The sequence below is a fragment of the Pelobates fuscus genome, chromosome 2 (genome assembly GCF_036172605.1).
Source record: "Pelobates fuscus isolate aPelFus1 chromosome 2, aPelFus1.pri, whole genome shotgun sequence".
In the NCBI taxonomy this organism is placed as follows: domain Eukaryota; kingdom Metazoa; phylum Chordata; class Amphibia; order Anura; family Pelobatidae; genus Pelobates; species Pelobates fuscus.
The window spans coordinates 79,503,115-79,513,535 of NC_086318.1; positions in this window are offsets into that span (position 1 = coordinate 79,503,115).

Sequence of the window (10,421 nt, forward strand, 5' to 3'; positions counted from 1 at the left end):
ACATGGCTCCCTCTATATACAGAATAACATGGCTCCCTCTATATAGAGAGTAACATGGCTTCCCTCTATATACCGTGTAAACATGGCTCCTTCTATATACAGTGTAAACATGGCTCCTCTCTATATACATAGTAACATGGCTTCCCTCTATATACCGTGTAAACATGGCTCCCTCTATATACAGAATAACATGGCTCCTTCTATATACAGAATAACATGGCTCCCTCTATATACAGAGTAACAAGGCTTCCCTCTATATAACATGTAAACATGGCTCCCTCTATATACAGAATAACATGGCTCCCTCTATATACAGAGTAACATGGCTTCCCTCTATATACCGTGTAAACATGGCTCCCTCTATATACAGAATAACATGGCTCCCTCTATATACAGAGTAACATTGCTCCCCTCTATATACAGTGTAAACATGGCTCCTCTCTATATACAGAGTAACATGGCTCCCTCTATATATAGTGTAAACATGGCTCCTCTCTATATACAGAGTAACATGGCTCCCCTCTATATACAGAGTAACATGGCTCCCTCTATATACAGAGTAACATGGCTTCCCTCTATATACCGTGTAAACATGGCTCCCTCTATATACAGAATAACATGGCTCCCTCTATATACAGAGTAACATGGCTCCCCTCTATATACAGTGTAACATGGCTACCTCTATATACAGTGTAAACATGGCTTCTCTCTATATACAGAGTAACATGGCTTCCCTCTATATACCGTGTAAACATGGCTCAATCTATATACAGAATAACATGGCTCCCTCTATATACAGAGTAACATGGCTCCCTCTATATACAGAGTAACATGGCTTCCCTCTATATACCGTGAAAACATGGCTCCCTCTATATACTGAGTAACATTGCTTCCCTCTATATACTGTGTAAACATGGCTCCCTCTATATACAGAATAACATGGCTCCCTCTATATACAGAGTAACATGGCTTCCCTTTATATACCGTGTAAACATGGCTCCCTCTATATACAGAGTAACATGGCTCCCCTCTATATACAGTGTAAACATGGCTCCTCTCTATATACAGAGTAACATGGCTCCCTCTATATACAGAGTAAACATGGCTCAATCTATATACAGAATAAACATGGCTCAATCTATATACAGAATAACATGGCTCCCTCTATATACAGAGTAACATGGCTCCCTCTATATACAGAGTAACATGGCTTCCCTCTATATACCGTGTAAACATGGCTCCTTCTATATACAGTGTAAACATTGCTCCTCCCTATATACTGAGTAACATTGCTTCCCTCTATATACCGTGTAAACATGGCTCCCTCTATATACAGAATAACATGGCTCTCTCTATATACAGAGTAACATGGCTTCCCTCTATATACCGTGTAAACATGGCTCCCTCTATATACAGAATAACATGGCTCCCTCTATATACAGAGTTACATGGCTTCCCTCTATATACCGTGTAAACATGGCTCCCTCTATATACAGAGTAACATGGCTCCCTCTATATACAGTGTAAACATGGCTCCCCTCTATATAAAGAGTAACATGGCTCCATCTATATATAGAGTAACATGGCTTCCCTCTATATACCATGTAAACATGGCTCCCTCTATATACAGAATAACATGGCTCCCTCTATATACAGAGTAACATGGCTCCCCTCTATATACAGTGTAACATGGCTCCCTCTATATACAGAGTAACATGGCTCCCTCTATATACAGTGTAAACATGGCTCCTCTCTATATACAGAGTAACATGGCTTCCCTCTATATACCGTGTAAACATGGCTCCCTCTATATACAGAATAACATGGCTCCCTCTATATACAGAGTAACATGGCTCCCCTCTATATACAGTGTGTACATGGCTACTCTCTATATACAGAGTAACATGGCTCCCTCTATATACAGTGTAAACATGGCTCCTCTCTATATACAGAGTCACATGGCTCCCCTCTATATACAGAGTAACATGGCTCCCTCTATATACAGAGTAACATGGCTCCCCTCTATATAAAGAGTAACATGGCTCCGTCTATATATAGAGTAACATGGCTTCCCTCTATATACCATGTAAACATGGCTCCCTCTATATACAGAATAACATGGCTCCCTCTATATGCAGAGTAACATGGCTCCCCTCTATATACAGTGTAACATGGCTCCCTCTATATACAGAGTAACATGGCTCCCTCTATATACAGTGTAAACATGGCTCCTCTCTATATACAGAGTAACATGGCTCCCTCTATATACAGAGTAAACATGGCTCAATCTATATACAGAATAAACATGGCTCAATCTATATACAGAATAACATGGCTCCCTCTATATACAGAGTAACATGGCTCCCTCTATATACAGAGTAACATGGCTTCCCTCTATATACCGTGTAAACATGGCTCCCTCTATATACAGTGTAAACATTGCTCCTCCCTATATACTGAGTAACATTGCTTCCCTCTATATACCGTGTAAACATGGCTCCCTCTATATACAGAGTAACATGGCTCCCTCTATATACAGTGTAAACATGGCTCCCCTCTATATAAAGAGTAACATGGCTCCATCTATATATAGAGTAACATGGCTTCCCTCTATATACCATGTAAACATGGCTCCCTCTATATACAGAATAACATGGCTCCCTCTATATACAGAGTAACATGGCTCCCCTCTATATACAGTGTAACATGGCTCCCTCTATATACAGAGTAACATGGCTCCCTCTATATACAGTGTAAACATGGCTCATCTCTATATACAGAGTCACATGGCTCCCCTCTATATACAGAGTAACATGGCTCCCTCTATATACAGAGTAACATGGCTTTCCTCTATATACCGTGTAAACATGGCTCCCTCTATATACAGAATAACATGGCTCCCTCTATATACAGAGTAACATGGCTCCCTCTATATATAGTGTAAACATGGCTCCTCTCTATATACAGAGTAACATGGCTCCCTCTATATACAGAGTAACATGGCTTCCCTCTATATACCGTGTAAACATGGCTCCCTCTATATACAGAATAACATGGCTCCCTCTATATACAGAGTAACATGGCTCCCTCTATATATAGTGTAAACATGGCTCCTCTCTATATACAGAGTAACATGGCTCCCTCTATATACAGTGTAAACATGGCTCCTCTCTATATACAGAGTAACATGGCTCCCCTCTATATACAGAGTAACATGGCTCCCTAAATATACAGAGTAACATGGCTTTCCTCTATATACCGTGTAAACATGGCTCCCTCTATATACAGAATAACATGGCTCCCTCTATATACAGAGTAACATGGCTCCCCTCTATATACAGAGTAACATGGCTCCCCTCTATATACAGAGTAACATGGCTTCCCTCTATATACCGTGTAAACATGGCTCCCTCTATATACAGAATAACATTGCTCCCTCTATATACAGAGTAACATGGCTCCCCTCTATATACAGAGTAACATGGCTCCATCTATATATAGAGTAACATGGCTTCCCTCTATATACAGAGTAACATGGATCCCTCTATATACAGTGTAAACATGGCTCCTCTCTATATACAGAGTAACATGGCTCCCCTCTATACAGGGGCGTACCTGGAGCATTTGGCACCTGGGGCGGATCCTTTATTTGGCACCCCCTCCCCAACTTTGAAATGTAAAAAACAACTGCAATTTTTTTTAAATGTATGTGTATGCAGTGTGTGTATAGTGTGTGCAGTGTGTGTATAGAGTGTGCAGTGTGTGCATAGTGTATGCAGTGTGTGTATAGTGTGTGTGTATAGTGTGTGCATAGTGTATGCAGTGTGTGTATAGTGTGTGTGTATAGTGGGTATGCAGTGTGTGTAGTACATGTAGTGTGTGCAGTGTGTGTATAGTATGTGCAGTGTGTATTGTGTGTGCAGTGTGTATGCAGTGTGTGTAGTGTGTGTATATTGTGTGCAGTGTGTAAGCAGTGTGTGTAGTGTGTGTGTATAGTGGGGGCATAGTGTATGCAGTGTGTGTATAGTGTGTACAGTGTGTGTGTATATTGTGTATATAGTGTGTGTGTATAGTGTGTGTATAGTGTGTGTATAGTGTGTATGCAGTGTGTGTATAGTGTGTATGCAGTGTGTGTATAGGGTGTATGCAGTGTGTGTATAGTGTATGCAGTGTGTGCAGTATGTATGCAGTGTGTGTATAGTGTGTGCAGTGTGTGTATAGAGTGTGCAGTGTGTGCATAGTGTATGCAGTGTGTGTATAGTGTGTGTGTATAGTGTGTGCATAGTGTATGCAGTCTGTGTATAGTGTGTGTGTATAGTGTGTATGCAGTGTGTGTAGTGCATGTATAGTGTGTGCAGTGTGTATAGTGTGTGCAGTGTGTATGCAGTGTGTGTAGTGTGTGTATATTGTGTGCAGTGTGTATGCAGTGTGTGTAGTGTGTGTATAGTGTGTGCATAGTGTATGCAGTGTGTGCATGGTGTGTACAGTGTGTGTATAGTGTGTGCAGTGTGTGCATAGTGTGTGTGCAGTGTTTGCAGTGTGTGTAGAGTGTATGCAGTGCCTGTAGAGTGTGTATAGTTTGTGTAGAGTGTATGCAGTGTGTGTAGAGTGTGTGTAGTGTGTATGCAGTGTGTGTGCAGTGTATGCAGTGTGTGCAGTGTATGCAGTGTGTGTGCAGTGTATGCAGTGTCTGTAGAGTGTGTATAGTGTGTGCAGAGTGTGTATAGTGTGTGTAGAGTGTATGCAGTGTGTGTATAGTGTGTGTAGTGTGTATGCAGCGTGTGCAGTGTATGCAGTGTGTGTGCAGTGTATGCAGTGTGTGTAGTGTGTATGCAGTGTGTGTAGAGTGTATGCAGTGTATGTAGAGTGTGTGTAGAGTGTATGCAGTGTGTGTAGAGTGTATGCAGTGTGTGTAGAGTGTGTGTAGAGTGTATGCAGATGCAGTGTGTATGTTGTGTGGAATAAGTGCTGCCACTTACCTGTCCCTCCCGTCCTCCTCGACTGGTGGTCTGGTGGCACAGCATCACTGGGCAGTTTAGAGGGGCCCAGTATTCTCCATGCTCGTTAATAAGACTATCTACCCGAGTTTCCCATCCAGCAGCAGCAGGGTCCTCTGTTCTCGCGATCTGCGAGAGCGTTGCTATGGCAACTGTAGAATATTGCATATTCTATGTTTCTATTGATTATATATATGGATGTGTGGATTGACATAAGGAACAGATGGTATCAATAAGTCACAAGGCTTTCTTTGTCCGAGAGCTCTGGAATGTGGATTTGGGGGTCTTGTCCTTATATGGCAAGAGTTATGCTCTGACGTCAGTATGGGCACTTCTATATAGTAACTGAACAAAGATACACAAGGTCTCTCTTGTCTCTCTCTCTCTCTCTCGGCTCTCTCTGGCTCTCTCTGGATGTAAAGATGTAAGGATCTAAAGAAGTCCAGCAATTACCATCTGCTGTTGAATGTCCATTATCCTGTAACATCATTTGTTGTTTTATTATGTATCAGTAACTAAGAATAAACCTGAAGAAACTGTAAGTCAGATTGCGTATTAGTACTTTTCAATAATATAGACATATATTACTGTGGCGAGCATTTGGTCCAAGACTATATACACAAAAGACGTATATATATCAATCAACTGAAGACAAGAAGAAATTAAGAAGATTTAACGTTGACGATCGATTCCAACCAGTTTTTACATTGGCTAGCCAGCCAGTTTTCTATTCAAGTTTTGTTTCCACTTCAAGGAGGAAAAAGTAGAACCAAGTTACACAAAGCTGTTTTGGAACTGGGAAAACAAACTTGAAGAGAAAAAAAGAATCTAGACTGTCACAGAAGAACTGTGGTTTGTAAGAAAAAGAAAGTTTTCAAATCACAAAGACTGTTCCAAGATTATATTCTACAACAGACAAAAGCACAAGATACAACGTGAATTCTAGAAGCAAGCACGTGGCAGAGATTGTCAAGCGTCCAGATCCAAGCCCAGAACTGCGCAGCTGTGTGGATGAAGCAACGAAATAAAGAGAAATAACTGATCTGGTGAGTAACATGGAATTCATAAATGATATTGCAGAGAAAAGTAAATTGCAGTTTGCATTTAATAGCAGCTATTCAGATGCTGTTTTGCGGCAATCATTATACACACAATGTGAAATTGGCAATAGTGAAATTGACAAGAAATTGTTTGTTAATAAGAAAAAACAAAAGATCAGAAATGTTATGAAACTAGTCTGTACTTACAATGCATTGATTTGTAAACGAGATGCAGGTCAAGACAATTTAGAATTAGCAGAAAAAGAAGTAGATTTGAATATGTTAACAGAAGACAAATCAGATTTAAATTAACAGTGTAACAAGGTAACAGAGAATAAATGGTGTAACTGTGAGAGATTGTCAGAAACAGTCTGTGAATTAGAGGATAGAGATGAACTAAGAAATGATATTATTTGCCAGCTTACAAATGAAGTTAAGCAAGTGTGTGTTAATACAAGAAAAATACAGGCACAAAATCTAATACCAGAACCAACTAATACTGAAAATGTATCCTCAGAGAGTGATTTGCAGAAATGTAAATTTCAAGACAGAGCTGCAAAACTTAATTTGAAAATCCATGAACAATTAATGAAAATTGTGAAATGTATTCCAGTTTATGACACGTCAGTGGATGCATTTACTAATGCTGAAATGTTTGAGTCAAATTTGGACAAATGCAGCCTTAATGACGAACAAAGGAATAGACTATTTAAAATATGGCTGCCAACTCAAATGGCATGTAGACTGATCACGCCTGTAAAATGTGAGGGCAATGATGAAATAATATATGGAAATGGGCGAGACAGATTAACACAATTAATAAAATTAACAACAGGGAATGATTTTTCAGACATTGAAATGTTGGAAAAACTAAAACCACACAAGGATGAGGATATTTGTAGTTTTCTTGTAAAATTTGAAAATGCATATGGACTTGTTGCTAATTTTCCTGAGGATCAATTAATTCATGAATTTGTGAAAAAATTTCAAGATCTAAATCTAACTGCAATTGTGATAGCTAGAGAAAAAAGCACTTTGAATGACGTTGCTTTATTCTTAGATAACTTAAAGAGAGTAAGCAATAATGAAGGGGTTAAAATGACTTCTGGAATTAGGCAGAGAAAGAAACTCAGATTTGACACCCCTCGTCCCCCTCCTCCTTCTTCTAGGACAGAGTGTGAAAGAGTAATACAGACAGCTGAGCCACTCCCAATTTGCTCAACTAAAAACTGCGGAGTTAACAATCAAAGGCAGAATATAACTCCTAAAGTTATTTGTTTTTGGTGCAATAAACAACATTATTTAAGATCTTGCAGATATTTTATCCGAGATATCAAATCAAAAGCAAATGAGAAATTAAATTTGTTGATTGAAAATTTTGACAGAGAAAATACATGTGGAGATAAATCAATAAAAGCCTTTCCTTGTAAACTGATAATCAGACAAATAAGAGCAATTTTAGCTAAATCAAAATTAGGAGACAGACAAGCAATGCAGTGTAACACAGAAAGTTATAAGAATCAGATAACTTCAAGAGACATGATCAGTTTAGGGAATGAGCATGGATATGTGTGCCAACAGATGTACACAGGCTGATTCCAGAATTAAGAACAGCACACAAGAATAGAGATCTATCTTAGTTTGTTGTTTTAATGAATTGTTAGTCTGAACTGTTTTTTCATTGTTTTTATGTGTGTTATATGAAAGTATTAGGTTAATTAATTAAAATAAAAATTTACAACAAATTTGCAAATATAGCAGGATGAAATACACTAATGTAGCAGTTAGTTATATTCGGTGTATGCGATTATACAGTAACTCCAATCATTTTACAGAAGGAAAAAACAAAGGATATATTCTTTGTTACTTCTGAGGTTGATTTAAAATCTTTGATTTAATTCATGAGCATTAGATTTTAATATCATGACTGATAATCGATTACTATATTTTGCAAAGCATGGACATACATATGTTTTGATTATATAGAAGACAAAAGTTTTGATAGAATAAAACCTAAATTTGCAGATATATTTGATGTAGGAAACAATATATGTTTTTGTAGTTTGTTTCATGTGACAAAATGGTGCCAGTGTTAAGACAAGATGGCTGCTATTGCTAAAGTAAAGTGGAAAACAATATTTTGTTGTAACATCTGATATGTGATTAGGTTATACCTCCAGATTATTAAACAGTTTAAAAGGGGGGTATGATTAATAAAAAGTTTGGAAAATTACTATGTTCAAAAATACTTTGATATAAAGGAAATTTAAAGATTAAACATCATATGGCATAAATGTAATGACCACTAGATGGTAGATCTCATGAGAAGAAATGAGTATGTTTTGTGTAGTCAATATAATTCAATGTTAAACTGTATAATAATAATGAGATATAAACATTGTAAGCCATTGTATTGATGCTGCACATGTTTTTTGTTTTAATGTAGGTAAGGTGACAGATCCTTGTGGCAATAAATCAGGAAAGCATTCCTTCAGACAACTGGACATCGACTGTTTGAAAGAGACTTTTCATCTGATCTGCAAACTGTGATGGAAGATTCTACAGAGTTAATTTGATACAGAAGATTAACAGACTTACAAAGAAATAAAAGATTGACACTAACATACATATCAATTCCTAAATATTAACGGAAAAGAAAACAGACAAGGAAAAGTTATATAACAGTTATGAGTATTAATACCAAAAGAGAGTACTTATAAATGTATATGAAAGGATAGTATTATGAAGAGAACTATTACATTATTACCTATACATAGGATGAGAAGTATCAGAAGTAGATAAGATATGAAGTTGATTAAATAAGGATCATGTATACTTAATTCTACAAAGATTGAGTTCAATAGTATTTCATAGATTAACTATAATGAGTAATTTGTTTATATTGAGGTGGAGTAAAACAAACTATGGTAACATAAGGAAGAAAACTAAGGAAGGATAATTTATATTGATTAATATTAAGTAATGGTATACATTAAGAATGCCTTGGATATAAGAGTTCAGAGATCCAAGAGGAATTGAATTGAAGTTTAGTTATGAGTATAGTACACGATTATATTTGACCTGTGTCTATAAAGGTATGGACTAGGGAGAATAGGTTTCTGGATATGGTGATATCCAATGAATGAATAAGTTATTTGATGATTATCCTGAGTTTGTAAGACACATACTAGAATTAAGAGTTTCTGGGCAGTATGACCACAAGTTTATTTTATTTTATTTTAATTTAGTCAGTTGAAGTGTACTAAGGAATACGGATTGGTCAGAACAAATGTTTGGGTAACATTAGGACAATCCTACTTTTATTTTAAGATGTATTACATTAATAAGTCATCACAATGCTAATGAAGAGAGTGATGCTAATGAATTTAAATTATTCTTTCCAAGTTCTTTTAAAGTAAACTATGTTTCTGTTTAATGACATTTTTTTACTACAAGGTGGAATTTTAGTGAAAATTATAATTATGTAAACAAAAACAAATCTATGATAGAAAGATTTCTGGGTGGAGAATTTCTAGAACAATATTATATAGTATTGTCAAAACCATTATTTGAAGATTTATTATAAAACTTCATGGTTGATAACAACACAACCTTTGAAGGTTTGCAAACTATTATGAGTTTTATAAGTAGTGTTGATATATTTCAGGTAGTTAGAGCCTACTGAATATACAAATTAAATACTATGATTGTAAAGTACTGATACAATCATCACTAGGTGGTATTAATGGTATAGGAATGTAATTCATGAATACAAATGACCTAAAGAGTTTAACTTCACTAGAAAACATATGATTCATGGAAATATAATTGGACAGAATATTATAGCAGTGGCCAAGGCCAGTAAGGTATTGTCATGCATGAAAAAGGGCATTCATTCTCGGGACGAGAATATCATTTTGCCTCTTTATAAATCACTGGTAAGACCACACATTGAATATGCTGTGCAATTTTGGTCACCTGTTCTAAAGAAGGATATCATGGCACTAGAAAAAGTGCAGAGGCGGGCTACAAAATTAATAAAAGGAATGGAACATATCAGCTATGAAGAAAGGTTAACAAATTTAAACCTATTTAGTTAGAAAAACGTCGCCTGAGAGGGGATATGATAACATTATACAAATATATTCGGGGCCAATACAAACCATTGTGTGGAAATCTATTCACAAACCGGACTTTACATAGGACACGAGGCCATGCGTTTAGACTGGAAGAAAGAAGATTTCGTCTAAGGCAAAGGAAAGGTTTTTTTACTGTAAGAACAATCAGGATGTGGAATTCTCTGCCTGAAGAAGTGGTTTTATCAGAGTCCATACAGATGTTCAAACAGCTACTAGATGCATACTTGCAAAGACAGAATATTCAA